The sequence below is a fragment of the Cyclopterus lumpus genome, chromosome 22 (genome assembly GCF_009769545.1).
Source record: "Cyclopterus lumpus isolate fCycLum1 chromosome 22, fCycLum1.pri, whole genome shotgun sequence".
NCBI lineage: Eukaryota > Metazoa > Chordata > Actinopteri > Perciformes > Cyclopteridae > Cyclopterus > Cyclopterus lumpus.
Genome location: NC_046987.1, coordinates 179,133 through 202,328, shown reverse-complemented (window position 1 = coordinate 202,328; position 23,196 = coordinate 179,133). Strand labels below are relative to the sequence as shown.

General features: G+C 40.6%; 23 non-coding genes across 23 annotated transcripts; 13 read left to right on the top strand and 10 right to left on the bottom strand.

Moving 5' to 3' along the window:
• Positions 1–15,589: 15,589 nt before the first annotated feature.
• On the top strand, positions 15,590–15,662 carry trnav-aac. Its single transcript has one exon. It is a non-coding gene; the product is annotated as a tRNA-Val (tRNA).
• A 180-nt stretch (positions 15,663–15,842) lies between these two features.
• Positions 15,843–15,914, bottom strand: trnad-guc. The gene has a single exon. It is a non-coding gene; the product is annotated as a tRNA-Asp (tRNA).
• Positions 15,915–16,179: 265 nt separating this feature from the next.
• trnav-aac lies at positions 16,180–16,252 on the top strand. Its single transcript has one exon. It is a non-coding gene; the product is annotated as a tRNA-Val (tRNA).
• Positions 16,253–16,432: 180 nt separating this feature from the next.
• On the bottom strand, positions 16,433–16,504 carry trnad-guc. The gene has a single exon. It is a non-coding gene; the product is annotated as a tRNA-Asp (tRNA).
• Positions 16,505–16,769: 265 nt separating this feature from the next.
• trnav-aac lies at positions 16,770–16,842 on the top strand. Its single transcript has one exon. It is a non-coding gene; the product is annotated as a tRNA-Val (tRNA).
• A 180-nt stretch (positions 16,843–17,022) lies between these two features.
• Positions 17,023–17,094, bottom strand: trnad-guc. Its single transcript has one exon. It is a non-coding gene; the product is annotated as a tRNA-Asp (tRNA).
• Positions 17,095–17,359: 265 nt separating this feature from the next.
• On the top strand, positions 17,360–17,432 carry trnav-aac. The gene has a single exon. It is a non-coding gene; the product is annotated as a tRNA-Val (tRNA).
• Positions 17,433–17,612: 180 nt separating this feature from the next.
• On the bottom strand, positions 17,613–17,684 carry trnad-guc. Its single transcript has one exon. It is a non-coding gene; the product is annotated as a tRNA-Asp (tRNA).
• A 265-nt stretch (positions 17,685–17,949) lies between these two features.
• On the top strand, positions 17,950–18,022 carry trnav-cac. The gene has a single exon. It is a non-coding gene; the product is annotated as a tRNA-Val (tRNA).
• Positions 18,023–18,541: 519 nt separating this feature from the next.
• Positions 18,542–18,614, top strand: trnav-aac. Its single transcript has one exon. It is a non-coding gene; the product is annotated as a tRNA-Val (tRNA).
• Positions 18,615–18,794: 180 nt separating this feature from the next.
• On the bottom strand, positions 18,795–18,866 carry trnad-guc. Its single transcript has one exon. It is a non-coding gene; the product is annotated as a tRNA-Asp (tRNA).
• Positions 18,867–19,084: 218 nt separating this feature from the next.
• trnav-gac lies at positions 19,085–19,157 on the top strand. Its single transcript has one exon. It is a non-coding gene; the product is annotated as a tRNA-Val (tRNA).
• Positions 19,158–19,337: 180 nt separating this feature from the next.
• Positions 19,338–19,409, bottom strand: trnad-guc. Its single transcript has one exon. It is a non-coding gene; the product is annotated as a tRNA-Asp (tRNA).
• Positions 19,410–19,685: 276 nt separating this feature from the next.
• trnav-aac lies at positions 19,686–19,758 on the top strand. Its single transcript has one exon. It is a non-coding gene; the product is annotated as a tRNA-Val (tRNA).
• A 180-nt stretch (positions 19,759–19,938) lies between these two features.
• trnad-guc lies at positions 19,939–20,010 on the bottom strand. The gene has a single exon. It is a non-coding gene; the product is annotated as a tRNA-Asp (tRNA).
• A 253-nt stretch (positions 20,011–20,263) lies between these two features.
• On the top strand, positions 20,264–20,336 carry trnav-aac. The gene has a single exon. It is a non-coding gene; the product is annotated as a tRNA-Val (tRNA).
• Positions 20,337–20,516: 180 nt separating this feature from the next.
• trnad-guc lies at positions 20,517–20,588 on the bottom strand. The gene has a single exon. It is a non-coding gene; the product is annotated as a tRNA-Asp (tRNA).
• Positions 20,589–20,864: 276 nt separating this feature from the next.
• trnav-cac lies at positions 20,865–20,937 on the top strand. Its single transcript has one exon. It is a non-coding gene; the product is annotated as a tRNA-Val (tRNA).
• A 180-nt stretch (positions 20,938–21,117) lies between these two features.
• On the bottom strand, positions 21,118–21,189 carry trnad-guc. Its single transcript has one exon. It is a non-coding gene; the product is annotated as a tRNA-Asp (tRNA).
• A 253-nt stretch (positions 21,190–21,442) lies between these two features.
• trnav-aac lies at positions 21,443–21,515 on the top strand. The gene has a single exon. It is a non-coding gene; the product is annotated as a tRNA-Val (tRNA).
• Positions 21,516–21,695: 180 nt separating this feature from the next.
• trnad-guc lies at positions 21,696–21,767 on the bottom strand. The gene has a single exon. It is a non-coding gene; the product is annotated as a tRNA-Asp (tRNA).
• A 265-nt stretch (positions 21,768–22,032) lies between these two features.
• Positions 22,033–22,105, top strand: trnav-aac. Its single transcript has one exon. It is a non-coding gene; the product is annotated as a tRNA-Val (tRNA).
• A 922-nt stretch (positions 22,106–23,027) lies between these two features.
• On the top strand, positions 23,028–23,110 carry trnal-cag. The gene has a single exon. It is a non-coding gene; the product is annotated as a tRNA-Leu (tRNA).
• Positions 23,111–23,196: the final 86 nt, after the last annotated feature.

Sequence of the window (23,196 nt, the reverse complement as noted above, 5' to 3'; positions counted from 1 at the left end):
ATGAAACAGCAGAAAGGAAAATGAGACATTCAATTCTAATAATGAAACTTTAATTAAATCAGGGCATTGTTATTTTAAAGAACCATACTTGAGGTTTTTGCATTGTAAAACATGTTTTAAATTGGTTCCCTTTTTAGGCAGCAATTAAGGTCAGTTCATTTCTATGAAACTCAACATGCAAAGACTTGAACTTGTGCAGGAGCAGCAACCGTTCGCCTCCTTGTCGTCGTCCTTCCTCCATTGTACCGACCAAACAGTCTTGAAACCTCGGCTAGAATCAAGTAAAGATCGAGCATAAACTATAAATCAGTACAAGAGAATAATGACGTTGCAGAAGAAACGTGTTGGCCAACTGAATCCTATCACACATGACGCACAGCATGAATAAATAAATCACTCATCACTGCGATAGTTATTTAGTCTACACAAGGGATTTAGCATGGAAACATGTTCCCTGCAGAAACCTACCATCCACTGGGTGCCTGGGTGTTATGTTGTGAGGCCCTGGAGGGGAACTTGGGTTGTTTGCGATTCTTGGTGCTGCAAAAAAATAAAAAAGCAGTGAACACCACATGGCTCCCAAGTTCAGCTTAATATAACGTTAGTATGTTGGCACCTTGACCAACAGTATTTAAAAGGTAGCTAAACAATTGCTGTTGTTATGCTGCCTAACGTTAAACGTTTAAACAGAAACTTACAGTTCACAAGCTGCTCAGCCGCATCCCGCAGCAAGTCTGCCAGCGGCCGCCGGGTCGAAGCCATGAGTGCTGCTAGCCTAGACAGCTTCATGACTTGGTTGGTCTACAGGGGCCATGTGCTAGGGATCGATTGCTTCTGTCTTGCTCCAATACTTCACCAATCGTGTTTAACAATGAGGTTCGGACCCCCCCAGCTCATTTGCATACAAGGACACATAAATACAGGCATAAATAAATGAAGAAATGTAGAAATAGATTTATTTAATGATGTCCTGTTTAGGTATCAACTTATATTTATTTATTCCTGTATTTATTTATTTATTTAAACATTTATTTAAGCATTTATTTATTTATTCCTGTATTTATTCATGCATTTATTTATTCATACTTAAGTCATTTTCTGTCCTCCATACTAGGGATCTAAACAGGATCATTTAAGCTGCAGGTGATTGGAAAGCAAAACTCATGGTATCCTTGTGTAAAAAAGACAGTTTTCCGTGTTTGGTGTCAGAGTTCCACTTCAACCTGCGAGTTGAACGGACCTCTCACCTGCTCTTGCAATTGCAGCGCCGACACTTTATCTGTGAATAAAACATCTTGAATTTAGAAGTTGCTTGACCATTATTAGATACACCGGGCTACCAATCTTTGAAATACACTTTTACAACCTTAGCAGCTTCACTCCCGCCTACGGCACCTAGCTGCAGACCAGGTCGAGCCCGTGACACGCTCAAAGAAAAGGGAGCCAATGGCCCTATTTAAAAGCTTGTTGCCACGAGGTGGGCCAAGAGAAAGCTAATGTGTGTGTCTGTTACGTTAACAGTAAACTATCTACGTGTCACGAATCTTCTGGAGCTGTCTTCCTCAAGAGAGAGTACACAACTGGTACATTGGTGCCGTGACCCGTTCTTCTCACCGTGGGATTTCATCGTGGGAGTGCAACTTCATCACGCTGCTGAGTGTATTAAAGTCACCTTTTTCCACGGTACCGTGAGTTGCTAATCTGTCGCCGTTAACTAGGCATTGACTGTATTTTGTGTATTTGTGGACTAATGAGAAATATATATATATATATATATATATAAATATAAAATTGTATTGTATTTCCCTTTCTTAACCCTGTGAAGTGTTAAGTTCAACCGAAATTCTGAGCTTCCCGCGCTTTGAGAGACGTCCTGAGACCAGTAATTTAAAATATAAAGTATTTAATAAAAGAATAAGGATCATAAGCATATATTTCTGTCCCAGCCGGGCGCGCTCACGTGTCGTTGGGTCCACAGGCTATAATAACGATTTATATTAATCAAAATCTGTTAAAATAGTTAACTGTCTACCGCCTTCACGCGAGAGGACAAATGCCACGCCTTACAGAGTTTCGAAAGGTTAAGTACAATCCATACACTGAGCATAAAGCTTCTCCATTGGTTAGTATCAGGTATGCATGCATATACCTCAACTACACAGCATGCTATTTGCCTATCAGTACAAAGAGGCGGACTTCTCGAAGCAATAAACCACAATGCTACTTCCCTTATCTCTTCCCTTTCGGCCCTAAACAGTAAGATGGGCTCCTTCAAAATAAATGCCACTCTTCCAGTCTCTTAGGGAGACCACTACTTTGACTACGCCTCCTTGGATCAATACATTCCATTCATACCTGAGTCATCTTTATAGTTATGATAACTATAAAACATAAAACAATCATCATACAGTTACAATAATACTTATTCAGTGATTACACCTTTACAGTAACATACTTATACAGTGACAGTGACTTTTCTCCCATGTTTCCCAAACACATTCCTTCAGAATATTCTTCATAATATCCCTTATTGATTATCATATCTTTCTTATGTATTAATTTAAAACATGGACTTTCCTATTTACATGTGCAAGCATATATAAAAAAACATTACAACTCTACAGAAGCCTGACATCTAATAATATTCAGATTTTCGGATACTAAAGGGTTTATTTGATCTTTAGTAAAAAGAAATGAGAAAATGTCATTTACATATATTTTTTTCAGGCATATTGGTACATTTATTGATCACAACAATATTTATTTTAGAAACAATAACTAATTATGTTGTTCAGGCGAAGATTAACTTTACATTTCCCACAGTAGACATGTGAGAAGTGATTGCTGTAACACCCAATGTGCTTCCTGTGTGTATTGCAAGCCCCGCCCTCATTGTTTCCACCTGTGTCTCGTTCCCCTGTGTATTTAGTCTGTGTCTACTCCTTGTTCTGGGCCAGATTGTTTTTGTATTCCCTTGTGTTACGGTGCCTTCCAGCCTGAGCTCCTCATGTGACTGGTTTCAGTTCACCTTGACTCCTGTGTATTCCTCTGCTCCTGAGTCTCTGCCCTCAAAAATGTGACAATTGCCTGTGCAGTGCTTGCATCTCTGCCTGGTTTCCCATGTTGGGAAGTGATCAATGTCTTCCTTTCTCACATCAAGAGGTATTCTAGCGTTTGGCCTTGTGCATGGGGGTGTTGTATCCGGTTTTTGGGGAGGATAGTGGTCTGCCGCACTAGATTCTGCCCTTTCCTGCGCTTGTGAGAGAAGTGGTAACAGAAGCCTGAAACCTTATATCCAGGAGGTCAACACCTCCTATTGATACTATCTGGAATATTTATCTTTGTGTCCCGGGAGCTTGTTGCCACAAAGTGTGCCGTGAGAAATCTAGTGTGTGTGTTACGTTACCAGTAAACTATCTCCGTGTCACGAAGCTACTGGAGCTGTCTGCCTAAAACGGTTGGTTGGAGCCAATACAAGCTCAAATGTGACTGAATTAATACTACACAACTAGAGTACAGAACTGCTACATGCAGGGAGGCTGGCCTGGTGTGGGTCTCCAGACGTTGGTGGCCTCCATCCGAGGCACCTGGTTCCTTAGCAGCTTCACTCCAGGCTACGGCACCTAGCTTCAGACCAGGTCGAGCCTGTGACGCGCCCTCAAAGAAAAAGGGAGCCAATGGCAATTACACCACTTTCTTTTTCACAAATAAATAGAACTGAACATTGTTGGCAACATTTTGGTCACGTTAGACCTTCATCGGGCCAAAAATAATTTGGTCATGAGCAGTGTCGAACTTTCAGTTTTGCACCCATGGGCCCCAACCGCTTAGGTTATTAGATTAGAAAACTTTATTAATCCCCAGTGGGGAAACTCATTTTCCACCAACAATTCATGCAGACAACAATAGACAGTCCAGAGCACAACAGAAAAAGAAACTCACTACAAGGAACAAACAAAACCAGAAGATGCCACTTTAAAACATGACCATCAGAAAGATGCTAAATCCCAAAAAAAACTAAAGGTGTTCATTAAAACATCGAACTGCTGCTGGAACAAAAGACCTGAGTCGTTCAGTAGAACACTGAATCAACTTCTGGGTCCATTTAAAAACACAGCATATAAGAGGACACTAGCGAAGATCCCCTGATAAAAATACATGAAGCTTTCTGCTGATATCAAAGGATCTAAGCTTCCTCAAGAAAAATCTTGACGGACTGTTTTTAAAATACAACATCAGTGTTCTTTTTCCAGTTCAATTTACTGTCTAGATGGACCCCAAGATATTTATGACTACAATTTACTGCAATTATCACTGGGGAGAGACCTCCTTCTAAAATCAATAACTAGTTCTTTGGTCTTTCCAACATTTATTTAACGAAATTCACTACACCAGCTGACAAATGATTCGACCTCCCGTTTTATAGGCCATGTTATTGCCTCGGGGTAGGTAGACCAACCAGAGCAGTGTCATCCGAGAACTTTTGGATGTTACAGGAGTCAGCTGTATAACGTGAGAATAAAAAGGTGGATAAAACGGTTCCCTGTTGTGCTCCAGATTTAGTTAAGTGTCAAGTTTTTTTTATTATTATCAAGCCTGACACACTAGACCAGGGGTAGGCAATTATTATATTGTGGAGGGCCAGGCCAAAAGGCTGAACTCAATTCTGCATAATATTAATTATATTTCTTTATAAAAGCAGTGTGTGTGTGTGTGTATATAGTATTGTTTTGACAAGCTGGTAAGAGTACTGTATGTTATGATTAAGCAATGAAAAAAACGAGGTTGCCTTCAAAAAAATTGTTATTTATTCAATAAAACACCAAAACAAACTATGAAAGTTTTTACCATTTGTGACTCATTATATTAGTGATCATTTTCAGGCACATTCACCCCAAAACACATTTTGAGTTCGATATACAATATTGTCTTTGTACTCCAAATAGTAAGATACATATAAAGATTGTCACTGAACTGTGATTTTGAGAAAAAGGCCTCCAAAGAAAATGACCCAGTTCACTACTATTTGGTGCCTTTACATGCCAGCATTTCTAGTCTAACCACCTCATTAGATTTTGTTTCAGTTCTTTTTTCTTGCTCAGTGAGAGAAATCTAGTCTCTGTTGGGCTTTCACAAGTGCATCAAAGTCAGGTTTAATGTCTGAGGTGGATATGCGAAGCACAGCTGCCAGATGATCATCAGTGAGAGAGGATCTATACCTGGATTTTGTAAACTTCATTACTGAGTGTTTGTTCACATGTGTAGGTAGAGCCAAAGAGAACGAATATCTTCTGAACATGTCTCCTTATGTTTGGAAAGTTCTCCTTGAGAGAAGAGTAAAAATCCAGCAGTGACTGACTTGAAGTGGTTGGCCAGTACCACATCAGACTGCAGGTCAATGAGTTCCAGCTGAACATCACTGGGTGCATTACCCACACTGCAGGTAAAGGGAGAGGAAATCATGTGCATTTCATCCTCGATCATTCTGAGATCTTCAAATCGCCTTAAACTCACCATGCAGTGCTCCTAGCTTGGATGAGTACCTGCGGAGGTGATCAGCTGATGTGACTTCTTTCAGGGTTTTCATGCGAGTGAGATTGTTGCTGTCCAGTTGGCTTGAGAGAAACTGCAACTTTCTCATGAAAGCCTTCACCAGGCTGCATTTCATGAACAAAAAGGCCCTTGCATTGCAGTTTGGTGTTCAGTTCATTCATCAGTGCAGTCACATCCACAGCAAATGAAAAATCGAGCCCTGGGATGTTCTTGACTTTCTTCTTGCAGAACTCTTGAATCTCTGCTTTCAGCGCCCATAATCTGTTTAGCATTTTGCCCAGGCTGAGCCATCTGTGGTGTAATGTCACTATGTTCAGTCTCATGCTCCTCCAAAAGTGAAATAAACTGGTTGTGATTCAATGCCCTGTGCCCTGATAAAATTAAGTTAGTTACAACATCAATAACATGGTTACTTTTTAGCACTGACTTGCACACCACATGCTGATGTATAATACAATGCAAAAATAACAATTTCTAATTTGGTCGATTTCAGTCACTTTATCTTGCATACGTTTCCAAAGTCCGACATTTTTCCCGGTCAGACTTGGACAGCAGTCCGTTGTGACACCTACCAGTCTGTCCCATTTTAGGCCCAGCGTGTCCATGCATGCAACTACCTCCGTGAAAAGATTGCTCCTCCCTGTCGTTGTCCCTGCTCGTACACTTGATTCAATCATGCGCACGTATTTGATTTACGTTTTGCGTCATTACGTGAATAAAACACTTCAAAATAAAAGCACTGCAGCATTAGTCCATGCAAGAGGTGAAATTAGAAAATGTTTATTTTGTAATTTCCAATCAACCTCAGACGGGCCAGTCAGAATCAACCAAAGGGCCACATGCCCAGGTCTGCACTAGACGCATCTAGACAAAAGGCAATCCAAGACCAAGCAGTAGTTTTATTGTGCAGTTTAAAAGTCATAAGTTTGTTTTAGCTAAAAGGTGTGGTTTGAGTGTATTAAAAGCACTAAAGTCAAAAAATGACTTTGGCAGTGGTTTCAAGATGACTATAAATACTGTGGAGGATAAAAAGTAGTGAATCGTCTACCCCTACACCCTTCCTGTATGCAAACTGCAAGGGGTCCTGGAAGACTGAGACCTGTCTACTCGGGTGACCCAGGACAATCCTTACAAAATATTTCATTATTTGAGACGTCGGGGCTATCTGTCTCAGGTTAGTAAGACTATGACTCCTCACACTGTGGTGGTCCGTGGAGACGCCGTTGGCGGCTAACTCGTAATTTCATCGCCTTCTCAAGGCTGATCGAATTCATATGCGACCCAGTGTCTTTACTAAACAGCCCCGTACTGAACTGTGTATCCAAGGTGTCTTTTCCGTAGTTGATCAGACACACTATTATTCCACGGTATGGGTAGGTGTTTGAGGATTGTGATGAGTCTGTCCCCTACCATAATATCCACCTGCGAGAATATTGTGCAACCTGGATAATTTATGAAACCTACATCGGCGTCGGTCCCATCTGCCTTGGTTATCTTCACCCTCATCAACAGATATGTATCGTTCAGGTCCAGATAGTCCTCGCCGCTGGATGATATGTCGAACTCCAGGGGCCCCGTATCGGTTATAGCCAATACAGGGGAGGATTTCGAGAAATGTAGATCTCTCGATGGATGTTTGTGTGTATGGAACTGTAAACAGATCCAGCTCAGTCTTCACACTCTCTGCAGATTGAATATGAATAAGCGCCATAGTTTTGTACCACCGGTCTATCCTTTTTTTCTTTGCCATTTTTTCTTTTTAAAATATGTCGTTAGCCGAAGAACGAGCTTGTTTTATCTGCCTCTTGGCTCCCGACTTCTTTTTGACAGGCTTTCTGGCTTTACTAGTGGTTTTACGTTTCCTAGCAACTGACCGGTTACGCCCCCTAGTAGACGGGTCTTTTCAAACCCCTGGGGGTACGTACAAGCATGCCATTCCCCTCCTGTCTAGCTGACAGTGTTTTTAGCAATATTAGATACAACATCCTCCATTATACTATGGGCTGCTGTTTTTAAATGCGGTTTCGCTATACTAAATGCTCTTCTTAAAAGGGGTATGGCCATTCTGAACAGACTGCGAAACATGCCTCCTATTCCATTTCCATACTGGGTACTTGCACCAATAAAACCTGGAAGATCACCGCTTGCCTGATTCATATAATATGACATCTACCATGGTCGCGAACATACGGAGTGTGCCCAATCATCCACCAATATTTAGATAAACTGTCTTATTGGTCTAAAGTGTAGCTTTACAACCACTTTTCCTTATAAAAACGGTATATACTGATTTTGATCGTCTTTTAACGCTATTTCTATATCGTCAATAACGTTTTTGGAGAGCGACGTGTAGTGTGGCTTGTCATAAGTCAGAGTGGGTATACGTCTCTGCTCATCAGCAACATTTTAAATCCAAACATTTCAGCCAATTGTCCTTTAAATGTCATGGTGACTCCCTCTACCACCCCCGTGAAGTAAACACGTTTTTTAACACTGTTATAGATCATAACCTGAAAATGTTGTGCTAACTTGTTGTGGGCTCAGATTTGTGTATTAAACTTGCTAACGATGCCCTGTATAGACCCATAAAAACCCACGGCCAACACTATTGTTGCAGTAACCTGCGTTTTAGTATAATACACTATTACACTGGCATCAGAGGCTGTAAAACGATCCCATACTTTTGGATACTGGATTTCTATCAGGCCTACCTCATATGGCTCGTTCAGAACTCTAGCTTTTGCTAGTTTGGTCCTGTAATGCCATATCTTATTAGGATATACAGCATGTGATGCGTTGCTAGGCAGCGTAACATAAAAGCCGTTTTTGTCCATGACACGGGTCCCTCCGGAGGTCTGTTTAGATGGGAATGGTCCGGTCATATGCCTGCATCTTTTTATCAAGCGTCACACGTCCACTACGTCTTTTTACGGTATCCATATGTTAAACTTCTCAGACCAACCCAGCCACTTCACCAGAACAAGTTTTAAAAAAAAATTTTTTTAACGTTGACAATATCTTTTCTATTTGATATACTTTTTGTAACTCCCTCTCATAAAAGGTACCATTCACCAGTTCCTGTGTCAGTTAATTTATAAACAGGAGGGTCTCTAGTTATGCACTTTGATATTGTGAAATGCTCATCTGTGAAGATTTGCTTATAACCCTTCACCGTATCACCCTTGTTAAATTTAAAACTCTCAGGCTTCAGCTTGTACAGCGTGTTGAATACTATCTTTTCATTGTTTTTATTTACTGGTGCCATCTTTATAGATCTATGATGAGAGTTGTTAAAGGCTTTAAGATCCTGAACCACATAGCGGCATGAATTAACAGACGTTAAATATCTCCACATGCGCGTCTTGAATGTCCTGTTAAAGCGCTACACTATATTACAAAATAAACTGACTTGAATTTACTTAAAACCAGGTAATAATAAAAAAAGGAAAAGAAAAAACATTCACGCTATAAAAGGTCACAGATTTGAAATCTATTCAATCGCAGCATGTCCATGTTGTGTGTATCATCGCCACTCATTCGATCGTACATGTTGTGAATTTCATCAATCACTGCTGCTTTCAGCTCGTGGGTGATCATCTCAGCAACTCTGTGGACATGCTCGTTGGAGGCTTGAAGACCATTTAGGAACAGATAGGTGTGAATGGCTAGTATGAAATTCTCTAGCCACAGCCTCTGCATCAGCTGATCAAAATACACCCCGTAGAACGTCTCCTGCAACGGCTCTATGCAGGAATGCTGGTCCTGACTGGGAAGAGCAATCTGACAACCATTACAGATCCATTTCTTGTAAGCAGATATGACGTGTTCAACAAATGTAACACACTGATTTTAACCCCGTCTAGGAATACCGGGGATAACAGTCAGGTGGTCTGGGGATTGCAGCTGATTTTAACCCCAGTTATGTATATGTACAACACTCCTGCTGTCTGTGGAACACGTCCAGACGCCTCTGCTGAACTGTCTGCCCCCTCGTCATCAGCATCACAGATTGGATGATGGCTAGCAGTAACAATGGCCCACTCGATGGTTGTCTTCATTGTATGTAATGAGATTTAAAAAAGAAACATGATTTAAAAAAAACATGATTTTACAGTATAACCAACATTTATGATTTCTGTATCAGTTAAAAACAGACAACAAATATAACCTACTGGGCATTTCTCCTTTTAGAAGACGGGGGGCTGGCGGATTTTGGTCAACACATGGGAATATACACACCAGGTTGCATCTCAATCGGTGTACAGTCGTAAACCAGACGTTTTCTAACAGACCTATATGTCTCAGCAACTCTGTCTCCCCTGATCGCTTCGTCAATCTGGCTGAACACTGTTTGCATTTTCCTATATCAAGAGGGGCATGTGCCTATAAATACCCCGAAGTTTGGGAGCAATCGCAGCAAGTTAAGGGCCCCAAAAGCAGGGTCAAATGTCAAATTGGGCCTTCAAGGCCTTATTGGGCTTTTTGGCAAGTGCAACACGTGCCATCATTTCTCCATACTTGGTCCCACAGACTCTAGACTTTGCACAGACACTCTGGACAGAGCCTAGTAACAGGTCATGGGGTTAAAACCCTTCAGAACAGAAAATTGGCTGTGTGCCAACCTGTAGGACACTCGGCATAACCGTTTTGGTGCACTAATGTACTCGGAAAGGCCCTTTTTGACTTATAAGGATATTTAGGCCAATGCCCCGTTTTTAGTCCCAGAGACTCCAGATGTTGCACAGACAGCCTAGAAAGGGCCTACAATGAGGCCATGGGGTGAAATCCCCTCAAAAACCCCCAAGAGTTAATTGGCTGTCTCAATCTCAGGAACAACCCTGAGACCATGTTAAGAGTTGGGGCTGAATAAAGCTGTTTTTGTTCTGAACATGCCAGAGCTTAGCTTTCTTCTCCGGGTTGTAGGCACTCCCAAATGGGCCACAACCATATTGTCTGTGACTCTCTAGCCCTTAGCATCTCGCCGTGGGAGGGGGTTGAAAAACCCAGATTTCTATCCTTCAAAGGTTTACTAGTCCTCAGGAAAAGGCCCAAACTGCTTGAAACTTGATGGCAACATTGTCCTGGATGCCTTGAACAACATACTAAACGGACAAGTCTGTAGACCCTCTAGAAAGCTAACTTCCTGTAGCAGCATGCTAGCTAGTTAAAACCAAGGAGTCCTTGTAGGGAGTCCTCTGCTGTCCTCAAAAATTAGTTTTCCAGTAAAAAAAAGTCCTTTATTTGTGTCTTAAATGAACCTACACAACATTATGCCCCTCCCCCGAAAACCAGTCTTTTAATTCATATTAATTACTTTAAAACCACTTAGAGACGTGGATCCTATTCTTATAGCAAGAGGGGCATGTGCCTATAGATACCCCGGAGTTTGGGAGCAATCGCAGCAAGTTAAGGGCCCCAAAAGCAGGGTCAAATGTCAAATTGGGCCTTTAAGGCCTTATTTGGCTTTTTGGCAAATGCAACACGTGCCATCATTTCTCCATACTTGGCCCCACAGACTCTAGACTTTGCACAGACACTATCGACAGAGCCTAGTAACAGGTCATGGGGTTAAATCCCCTCAAAACCCTTCAGAACAGGAAATTGGCTGTGTGCCAACCTGTAGGACACTTTGCATAACTGTTTTGGTGCACAAATGTACTCTGAAAGGCCCTTTTTGACTTATAAGGATATTAAGGGCCTTTCCGAGTACATTAGTGCACCAAAACGGTTAGTCCGAGTGGCCTATGAATCCTTATAAGTTAAAAATGGCCGTACCGAGTACATTAGTGCGCTAAAATCTTTAGTCAAAGTGTCATAATGTAGCTTTTAAGTCAGAAAGGGCCATTCCAGCCCATTAACATTGGTTATCATATTATCCCAATGTGCAAATCAATTAACTTGTAAGAAAATGTCTAAATGCCTTATTTGTGTGAATAAGCAGGAGGACAGTGATTGATGGTTGAAAAAAATACATTCAACACAAACAAATATTATTAAAACACAGAACAATTATTAACACTTAATATTTATAGAACACAAACAAATCAAACTCTATTAAAACACACTATCTAAACAATTATGAACAATTAACAATGTGTGTGTGTGTGTGTGTGTGTAAAGTTATTTGTCTTGCTCTTTCCCTCTCTTGAGCTCTCTCTCTCTCATTCTGGCCCTTGTCACTCTCGCCCGTTCAACGCTCGCTTTCGCCGACCTCTGGATGTTGGTGCTGATGTTGACTTGGACCTTGGTTTTCGGCGGTGAATTTAAATTAAGGGGGCTCAAACACACAACTGCTTCCATACAGGACCGGGGTTTTTTGGGCGTCTGTTGAGGAAGCACAAACAAAAACACATTGATTATTAGAGGTTCCGTTTTCACACAACTGTCATGTAATTTAAACAACAACCTATCTTTACTTATATGTTCCTTGTCCTCGTCACTATCTGACATGTCGTTCTCAATGTCAGAGTCCCCCGACTCCTGGTACGACACCTCGCCACTGGTTTCGTCTGCCTTGTCCCGTCTGACCTTACGATGCCTTACCACCCCGGATGTTGAGGTGGAATTGTAGACGGAGGTGGAGGCGGAGGTGGCTTTTGTGTCATGAATGCTCCATTTGCAGGGGAAAACAAGGCTTACTCTCTGATTCCTTGAGGGTTGTCGAGGAACCTCCATGTCCCCAAGTCCTTCTTGCCGGCCCCCAGAAAATAAAGAAAGGACTTTACCCTGCTTGTCTTAGACAAGGCATTGTCCTTCTTTTTTTTTGAGGGAGCAGACCCCTCTTGGTGGCTCCTATATTCGTCCAAGTAGGCAACTGAGATGTAAAAATCTAAATAATGTGTTCATAATTTGACATTGAAATAGAATCCTAAACCACACTGAATGTACTTTTCCTACTTACGAATAGACTTGGGGAGGGGCAGATCCCTCATCCCGTAACCCTTTCCGCTGCCCCGATAGGCCTTGTACGGTGTTCCCATGGTCCCAGCCTGGGAATCGTGGTTGCTGTTCTCCGGTGGCTCGACTACACAAGAGGCCTCTGGCACCTCCACGTTCGGACCAGGCACCTCCTCCTCCAGACCAGGCACCTCCTCCTCCGGACCAGGCACCTCCTCCTGAACAGGCACCTCCTCCCGACAAGGCACCTCTTCATTATGCCCTACCCCCCTGGCTTCTGCTGAGAAAAAAGAAAAACAGAAATACAGAGGGTATAATTACAATTATTATTTAGACAATGTAAGAGTTCAGAGAATCTCGAGCTACCTTGTACTTGGAAGAAGAAGCTCCGAAGCCAGAGATATATAATAATCATTATTTAATCATAACAAACAAGAGTCATCTGTATACATACATGGTCCAGGCCCGAACGCGCTCACATGGCTTCGCTTCCAGTCTCCTGTCTTAGCCAGCAGTTTCTGTCTGGCGTCACCACGTAAGAGACCAAATTCACGTCTCACAATTAGTTTTATTCGCAGTCCATTCACTGAGCTAAGCTCCCATTGGTTAGTGGAGGTATTCATGTAAATACCTTTCAGAGACACAGCATGCTACGCTGACCAGCGAATAAGACATGAGGTTTACACCTGAGGGTTAGTTCCATTGGCCACTTCAAAGAATGCCTCAAATCGATAAGCTAGCGGGGGTCAAAGCTCACACTTCCGGTCAAGGACAGGAAGTTCCTCTTCAGAATAAAATCCTATTATCCTGCCTTCAGAATAAAAGCAACATCTCAGGTTTTAATCGGCATCCCTTTAACTACTGTCTAAACAATAAAACATCCATTCATTCCCATGCATCATACAATGAATCATTACATTTGTCATTAACAAACAGAATAATAAAACAGTGATCCTCTCTTATGCTTCATAATACATTCCTCAGAATATTCCTCAAATTAATTATCATAACTTTCATTATGTATTAATTTAAAACATAACCTCTCTTATCTACATGTGCAAGTGTATATAAAATCCACTACAACTCAACAACAACCAGAATGATGCTTCTAATCTTCCAGCCAGTCCCACTCACCTTATTGGGCCAGTGCAACTGCTTGACCAGTTTGTGGTTGAGCTGGAGCACTCTCACCAGCTCCAGCTCAACTTTTTCTAGCCTGGTGGCAAGCTGTGAGTGAGCCTTTTGAAGTTTGATGCAGGCTTCTCCCTGGCAGGACTCCACTTCCTCTTCCCTGGTGTTGTATTGATCCTCCTCCGGGTTTTCAACATCCAGCAATGTTGCCATTGGAACAGATTGCTCAGTTGCCCTCAACTTAGCCATCGCCTAATTATATCTCGCCGACTTTATGGCTGCCTCCCTTTCGCCCTCCTCCAGCTCCCCGTGGCCCTTCCTCAGATGCTTGTCGAGTCTGGTACTCTTGTAAGTGCACCCCATTACAGGGCACCTGCCACTCTTAATATTTATTCGGCCATTAGCCATAGCAAGAAGTATCTTGCGCTCTTCTTTATTTTTTACGAAATGCCCCCTCCGTAGATGGCGGGGCATCGCCGAATAAAAGAGCTTGCATAGTGGGCACTCGTTTATGAGTCGAATTCTGGTCATTTCTGAAAGAAAAAACAAAGGAAAAAGATAAATCAATTTAACATTTTATATAAGACACTTCAAAAATAATAATTGAAAAAAATACTTGAAAAAAAATAGTACTTTGAAAAAAACTTCTAAAAAAAAATACTTCAAAAAATACTTGAAAAAAAAATAGTACTTCGAAAAATACTTCAAAAATTATATATACTTCAAAAAAATTCACAAACAATTAGTACTTAAATAAAATACTTGCTAAAATACTTCAATACAACTTCAAAAAAGAATGTACAATTACTGTATATACATGTACACATATATTATTAAGCTTCTTATGAGGGAGATCTTGAGGTCACATGAGCACATCCAATATCAAGCATGCTTCTCATGTCTGAGGAGGAGAAACATGGCTGACCTCAAAGCACATGTGTAAAAGCATGCTTCTCCTCCTTAGACATGCTTCTCATGTCTGAGGATGATGAAATGTCATCATTATTATTATTTCTGCATAATAAATTATTAGTGTGAGATATGTCGAAGGTTTTAACTAATTTAGTTAGTACATGTCATTACATCGATTTAAAAGTTAATTTACAGACAGGAGAACATGTGCTGGAGGCCAGACATGCTTCTCATGTCTAAGGAGGAGAAGCATGCTTGACATTTGGCCTAAAGCACATGCTAAATTTGTTAAAACCTTTGACATATCTCACACTAATAATTTATTATGCAGTAATAATAATTATGACATTTCATCACATTTACATTAAATTAGGGGAGAGAAATAAGTTGTGACTTACCTCTTGCAGGGATGAGAAAGGACAGACTGTAGTTCAAAAGAAGAAATTAAATAAGCACAAAGAAGAGGCTTCTGATTGGCTGCTGCCACCTGGACAGCTCAACCTAAACAGTACTTAAGAAAAGTAAATATGCAACATAAGTTTTTTCTGTTAAGGTTAAAGATCATGTTTACTACATCTTCATAAACTATAGAAAGCAAGGGCCTAGGCTGCTGAGTCACAGTAATTCAAACTTATCACAAGGAGTCATGGGTACGAATTTCAAGTTGCTGGCACTTATAGTTCTCCCGTAGTGATTTAGTGCATTTTGAATATCTATAAGCAGATAAACCATAGAAAGCAAGGGCCTAGCCTGCTGAGCTTTTCACAGTAATTCAACCTTATTACAAAGAGTCATGGGTATGAATTTCAAGTGGCCTTTACAGTTTTCCCATAGAATTAAAGTGCATTTTGACTATGTATAGGCAGATAAACCATAGGAAGCAAGGGTCAAAAAGGGCCAATCCGACTACATTAGAGCGCCAGAATGGTTAGTCCGAGTGTCCTATGAATCCTGATAAGTCCAAAAGGGCCATTTGGACAAACTAGTCTTTTAATTCAGATTAATTACTTTTATACAACTTAGAGACGTCAGTCATTTCATCCTGCTGTTTAGTGACATCACTGGGAATTTTTACTCTTATTCCCTCAAGATGCTAATTCCTGTAATGTAGTGGTTATCACGTTCGCCTAACACGCGAAAGGTCCCCAGTTCGAAACTGGGTGGAAACACTGTTTGTTCTTGCTTAGCCCACACAATAAAATTTGCCTAGGTGGACATTTTTGTCAACTTGATAATAAGGATAACTGCTGAAAATGATTGACTAATAATATTGTCAGTCATTTCATCCTGCTGTTTAGCGACATCACTGGGAATTTTTACTCTTTTTCCCTCAAGATGCTAGTACAAAACTCCCCGTCAGGGAATCGAACCCTGGTCTTCCGCGTGACAAGCGGAGATACTGTCAACTATACTAACGAGGACTGCCATATTGATGTTTTTTGTTAGTTTTTCGGCTCTTTTTTTCACTAGTGTTTTGGCTAGTTTTTTGGCTAGTTTTTCGGCGTTCGCAGGGAATTCGCAAAGTTATACAAGAGAGCTTTTACGTTTATTACACATTTAATGTCACTCAATGACAAAGCCGCTTTGACTGAATCCAGTTTGAAATCACGTTATTTGGCATCAGAAATGTTTGCATTTGTGTAAATGTTGCATTAAGCCAGGCAAATGCATGCTTCATCTTCTGTAGTTTCCGTAGTGTAGTGGTTATCACGTTCGCCTAACACGCGAAAGGTCCCCAGTTCGAAACTGGGTGGAAACACTGTTTGTTCTTGCTAATCCCACACAATAAAATTCGCCTAGGTGGACATTTTTGTCAACTTGATAATAAGGATAACTGCTGAAAATGATTGACTAATAATATTGTCAGTCATTTCATCCTGCTGTTTAGTGACATCACTGGGAATTTGTACTCTTATTACCTCAAGATGCTAGTACAAAACTCCCCGTCAGGGAATCGAACACTGGTCTTCTGCGTGACAAGCGGAGATACTGTCCACTATACTAACGAGGAATGCTCCATTGATGTTTTTTGTTAGTTTTTCGGCTCTTTTTTTCACTAGTGTTTTGGCTAGTTTTTTGGCTAGTTTTTCGGCGTTCGCAGGGAATTCGCAAAGTTATACAAGAGAGCTTTTACGTTTATTACACATTTAATGTCACTCAATGACAAAGCCGCTTTGACTGAATCAAGTTTGAAATCACGTTATTTGGCATTAGAAATGTTTGCATTTGTGTAAATGTTGCATTAAGCCAGGCAAATGCATGCGTCATCTATTGTAATTCCTGTAGTGTAGTGTTTATCACGTTCGCCTAACACGCGAAAGGTCCCCAGTTCGAAACTGGGCGGAAACACTGTTTGTTCTTGCTAACCCCACACAATAAAATTCGCCTAGGTGGACATTTTTGTCAACTTGATAATAAGGATAACTGCTGAAAATGATTGACTAATGATATTGTCAGTCATTTCATCCTGCTGTTTAGTGACATCACTGGGAATTTGTACTCTTATTCCCTCAAGATGCTAGTACAAAACTCCCCGTCAGGGAATAGAACCCTGGTCTTCCGCGTGACAAGCGGAGATACTGTCCACTATACTAACGAGGAATGCTCTATTGATGTTTTTTGTTAGTTTTTCGGCTCTTTTTTTCACTAGTGTTTTGGCTAGTTTTTTGGCTAGTTTTTCGGCGTTCGCAGGGAATTCGCAAAGTTATACAAGAGAGCTTTTACGTTTATTACACATTTAATGTCACTCAATGACAAAGCCGCTTTGACTGAATCCAGTTTGAAATCACGTTATTTGGCATCAGAAATGTTTGCATTTGTGTAAATGTTGCATTAAGCCAGGCAAATGCATGCGTCATCTTCTGTAGTTTCTGTAGTGTAGTGGTTATCACGTTCGCCTAACACGTGAAAGGTCCCCAGTTCGAAACTGGGCGGAAACACTATTTGTTCTTGCTTACCCCACACAATAAAATTCGCCTAGGTGGACATTTTTGTCAACTTGATAATAAGGATAACTGCTGAAAATGATTGACTAAAAATATTGTCAGTCATTTCATCCTGATGTTTAGTGACATCACTGGGAATTTGTACTCTCATTCCCTCAAGATGCTAGTACAAAACTCCCCGTCAGGGAATCGAACCCTGGTCTTCCGCGTGACAAGCGGAGATACTGTCCACTATACTAACGAGGAATGCTCTATTGATGTTTTTTGTTAGTTTTTCGGCTCTTTTTTTCACTAGTGTTTTGGCTAGTTTTTTGGCTAGTTTTTCGGCGTTCGCAGGGAATTCGCAAAGTTATACAAGAGAGCTTTTACGTTTATTACACATTTAATGTCACTCAATGACAAAGCCGCTTTGACTGAATCCAGTTTGAAATCACGTTATTTGGCATCAGAAATGTTTGCATTTGTGTAAATGTTGCATTAAGCCAGGCACATTTATGCGTCATCTTCTGTAGTTTCCGTAGTGTAGTGGTTATCACGTTCGCCTCACACGCGAAAGGTCCCCAGTTCGAAAATGGGCGGAAACACTGTTTGTTCTTGCTTACCCGACACAATAAAATTCTCGTAGGTGGACATTTTGGTAAACTTGATAATAAGGATAACTGCTGAAAACTATTGATTAATAATATTGTCAGTCATTTCATTCTGCTGTTTAGTGACATCACTCGGGATTTGTACTCTTATTCCCTCAAGATGCTAGTACAAAACTCCCCTTCAAGGGAATCGAACCCTGGTCTTCAGCGTGACAAGCGGAGATACTGTCCACTATACTAACGAGGACTGCCATATTGATGTGTTTGGCTAGTTTTTCGGATCTTTTTTTCACTAGTGTATTAGCTAGTTGTTTTGGCTAGTTTTTCGGCGTTCGCAGGGAATTCGCAAAGTTATACAAGAGAGCTTTTACGTTTATTACACATTTAATGTCACTCAATGACAAAGCCGCTTTGACTGAATCCAGTTTGAAATCACGTTATTTTGCATTAGAAATGTTTGCATTTGTGTAAATGTTGCATTAAGCCAGGCAAATGCATGCGTCATCTTCTGTAGTTTCTGTAGTGTAGTGGTTATCACGTTCGCCTAACACGCGAAAGGTCCCCAGTTCGAAACTGGACGGAAACACTATTTGTTCTTGCTTACCCCACACAATAAAATTCGCCTAGGTGGACATTTTTGTCAACTTGATAATAAGGATAACTGCTGAAAATGATTGACTAATAATATTGTCAGTCATTTCATCCTGCTGTTTAGTGACATCACTGGGAATTTGTACTCTTATTCCCTCAAGATGCTACTACAAAACTCCCCGTCAGGGAATAGAACCCTGGTCTTCCGCGTGACAAGCGGAGATACTGTCCACTATACTAACGAGGAATGCTCTATTGATGTTTTTTGTTAGTTTTTTCGGCGTTCGCAGGTAATTCGCAAAGTTATACAAGAGAGCTTTTACGTTTATTACACATTTAATGTCACTCAATGACAAAGCCGCTTTGACTGAATCCAGTTTGAAATCACGTTATTTGGCATCAGAAATGTTTGCATTTGTGTAAATGTTGCATTAAGCCAGGCAAATGCATGCGTCATCTTCTGTAGTTTCTGTAGTGTAGTGGTTATCACGTTCGCCTGACATGTGAAAGGTCCCCAGTTCGAAACTGGACGGAAACACTATTTGTTCTTGCTTACCCCACACAATAAAATTCGCCTAGGTGGACATTTTTGTCAACTTGATAATAAGGATAACTGCTGAAAATGATTGACTAATAATATTGTCAGTCATTTCATCCTGCTGTTTAGTGACATCACTGGGAATTTGTACTCTTATTCCCTCAAGATGCTAGTACAAAACTCCCCGTCAGGGAATCGAACCCTGGTCTTCCGCGTGACAAGCGGAGATACTGTCCACTATACTAACGAGGAATGCTCTATTGATGTTTTTTGTTAGTTTTTCGGCTCTTTTTTTCACTAGTGTTTTGGCTAGTTTTTTGGCTAGGTTTTTGCTAGTTTTTCGGCGTTCGCAGGGAATTCGCAAAGTTATACAAGAGAGCTTTTACGTTTATTACACATTTAATGTCACTCAATGACAAAGCCGCTTTGACTGAATCCAGTTTGAAATCACGTTATTTGGCATCAGAAATGTTTGCATTTGTGTAAATGTTGCATTAAGCCAGGCAAATGCATGCGTCATCTTCTGTAGTTTCTGTAGTGTAGTGGTTATCACGTTCGCCTAACACGCGAAAGGTCCCCAGTTCGAAACTGGGCGGAAACACTGTTTGTTCTTGCTTACCCCACACAATAAAATTCTCGTAGGTGGACATTTTGGTAAACTTGATAATAAGGATAACTGCTGAAAACTATTGATTAATAATATTGTCAGTCATTTCATTCTGCTGTTTAGTGACATCACTCGGGATTTGTACTCTTATTCCCTCAAGATGCTAGTACAAAACTCCCCGTCAGGGAATCGAACCCTGGTCTTCCGCGTGACAAGCGGAGATACTGTCCACTATACTAACGAGGACTGCCATATTGATGTTTTTTGTTAGTTTTTCGGCTCTTTTTTTCACTAGTGTTTTGGCTAGTTTTTCGGCGTTCGCAGGGAATTCGCAAAGTTATACAAGAGAGCTTTTACGTTTATTACACATTTAATGTCACTCAATGACAAAGCCGCTTTGACTGAATCCAGTTTGAAATCACGTTATTTGGCATCAGAAATGTTTGCATTTGTGTAAATGTTGCATTAAGCCAGGCAAATGCATGCGTCATCTTCTGTAGTTTCCGTAGTGTAGTGGTTATCACGTTCGCCTAACACGCGAAAGGTCCCCAGTTCGAAACTGGGCGCAAACACTGTTTGTTCTTGCTTACCCCACACAATAAAATTCTCGTAGGTGGACATTTTTGTCAACTTGATAATAAGGATAACTGCTGAAAACTATTGATTAATAATATTGTCAGTCATTTCATTCTGCTGTTTAGTGACATCACTCGGGATTTGTACTCTTATTCCCTCAAGATGCTAGTACAAAACTCCCCGTCAGGGAATCGAACCCTGGTCTTCCGCGTGACAAGCGGAGATACTGTCCACTATACTAACGAGGACTGCCATATTGATGTTTTTTGTTAGTTTTTCGGCTCTTTTTTTCACTAGTGTTTTGGCTAGTTTTTTGGCTAGTTTTTTGCTAGTTTTTCGGCGTTCGCAGGGAATTCGCAAAGTTATACAAGAGAGCTTTTACGTTTATTACACATTTAATGTCACTCAATGACAAAGCCGCTTTGACTGAATCCAGTTTGAAATCACGTTATTTGGCATCAGAAATGTTTGCATTTGTGTAAATGTTGCATTAAGCCAGGCAAATGCATGCGTCATCTTCTGTAGTTTCCGTAGTGTAGTGGTTATCACGTTCGCCTCACACGCGAAAGGTCCCCAGTTCGAAACTGGGCGGAAACACTGTTTGTTCTTGCTTACCCCACACAATAAAATTCTCGTAGGTGGACATTTTGGTAAACTTGATAATAAGGATAACTGCTGAAAACTATTGATTAATAATATTGTCAGTCATTTCATTCTGCTGTTTAGTGACATCACTCGGGATTTGTACTCTTATTCCCTCAAGATGCTAGTACAAAACTCCCCGTCAGGGAATCGAACCCTGGTCTTCCGCGTGACAAGCGGAGATACTGTCCACTATACTAACGAGGACTGCCATATTGATGTTTTTTGTTAGTTTTTCGGCTCTTTTTTTCACTAGTGTTTTGGCTAGTTTTTCGGCGTTCGCAGGGAATTCGCAAAGTTATACAAGAGAGCTTTTACGTTTATTACACATTTAATGTCACTCAATGACAAAGCCGCTTTGACTGAATCCAGTTTGAAATCACGTTATTTGGCATCAGAAATGTTTGCATTTGTGTAAATGTTGCATTAAGCCAGGCAAATGCATGCGTCATCTTCTGTAGTTTCCGTAGTGTAGTGGTTATCACGTTCGCCTAACACGCGAAAGGTCCCCAGTTCGAAACTGGGCGCAAACACTGTTTGTTCTTGCTTACCCCACACAATAAAATTCTCGTAGGTGGACATTTTTGTCAACTTGATAATAAGGATAACTGCTGAAAACTATTGATTAATAATATTGCCAGTCATTTCATTCTGCTGTTTAGTGACATCACTCGGGATTTGTACTCTTATTCCCTCAAGATGCTAGTACAAAACTCCCCGTCAGGGAATCGAACCCTGGTCTTCCGCGTGACAAGCGGAGATACTGTCCACTATACTAACGAGGACTGCCATATTGATGTTTTTTGTTAGTTTTTCGGCTCTTTTTTTCACTAGTGTTTTGGCTAGTTTTTTGGCTAGTTTTTCGGCGTTCGCGGGGAATTCGCAAAGTTATACAAGAGAGCTTTTACGTTTATTACACATTTAATGTCACTCAATGACAAAGCCGCTTTGACTGAATCCAGTTTGAAATCACGTTATTTGGCATCAGAAATGTTTGCATTTGTGTAAATGTTGCATTAAGCCAGGCAAATGCATGCGTCATCTTCTGTAGTTTCTGTAGTGTAGTGGTTATCACGTTCGCCTAACACGCGAAAGGTCCCCAGTTCGAAACTGGGCGCAAACACTGTTTGTTCTTGCTTACCCCACACAATAAAATTCTCGTAGGTGGACATTTTGGTAAACTTGATAATAAGGATAACTGCTGAAAACTATTGATTAATAATATTGTCAGTCATTTCATTCTGCTGTTTAGTGACATCACTCGGGATTTGTACTCTTATTCCCTCAAGATGCTAGTACAAAACCGTGAAATCGTGGGTTCGAATCCCACTTCTGACAGAAAGTGTTTATTACATAATAATTTATTATTATAATAAAACAACAACAACATTTGTTGGAATTATATTATTTTGTCGTTGTAATTATTGCACCACCATATAATATCTACGATGATTTCCACAGAATTTAGGCTTTTGTAAGTCAGGATGGCCGAGCGGTCTAAGGCGCTGCGTTCAGGTCGCAGTCTACACTGGAGGCGTGTGTTCGAATCCCACTTCTGTCAGAAAGTGTTTATTACATAATAATGTATTAATATAATATAACAACAACAACAATTGTTGGAATTATATTATTTTGTCGTTGTTATATTATATTATTATATTAAGAATTTACGATCTTGTGTTGTAATTATTGCACCACCTTATGATATCTACGATGATTTCCACAGTATTTAGGCTTTTGTAAGTCAGGATGGCCGAGCGGTCTAAGGCGCTGCGTTCAGGTCGCAGTCTCCACTGGAGGCGTGGGTTCGAATCCCACTTCTGACTGAAAATGTTTATTACCGGTTGAAAGCCGGTATGATGATAGTAATACGATGTTGGGAAAAAAATAATATAATATAACAACAACAATTGTTGGAATTATATTATTTTGTCGTTGTTATATTATATTATATTATTATATTAAGAATTTACGATCTTGTGTTGTAATTATTGCACCACCTTATGATATCTACGATGATTTCCACAGTATTTAGGCTTTTGTAAGTCAGGATGGCCGAGCGGTCTAAGGCGCTGCGTTCAGGTCGCAGTCTCCACTGGAGGCGTGGGTTCGAATCCCACTTCTGACAGAAAGAATTTATTACCGGTTGAAAGCCGGTATGATGATAATAATATGATGTTGGGAAATATATAATAAAACAACAACAACAATTGA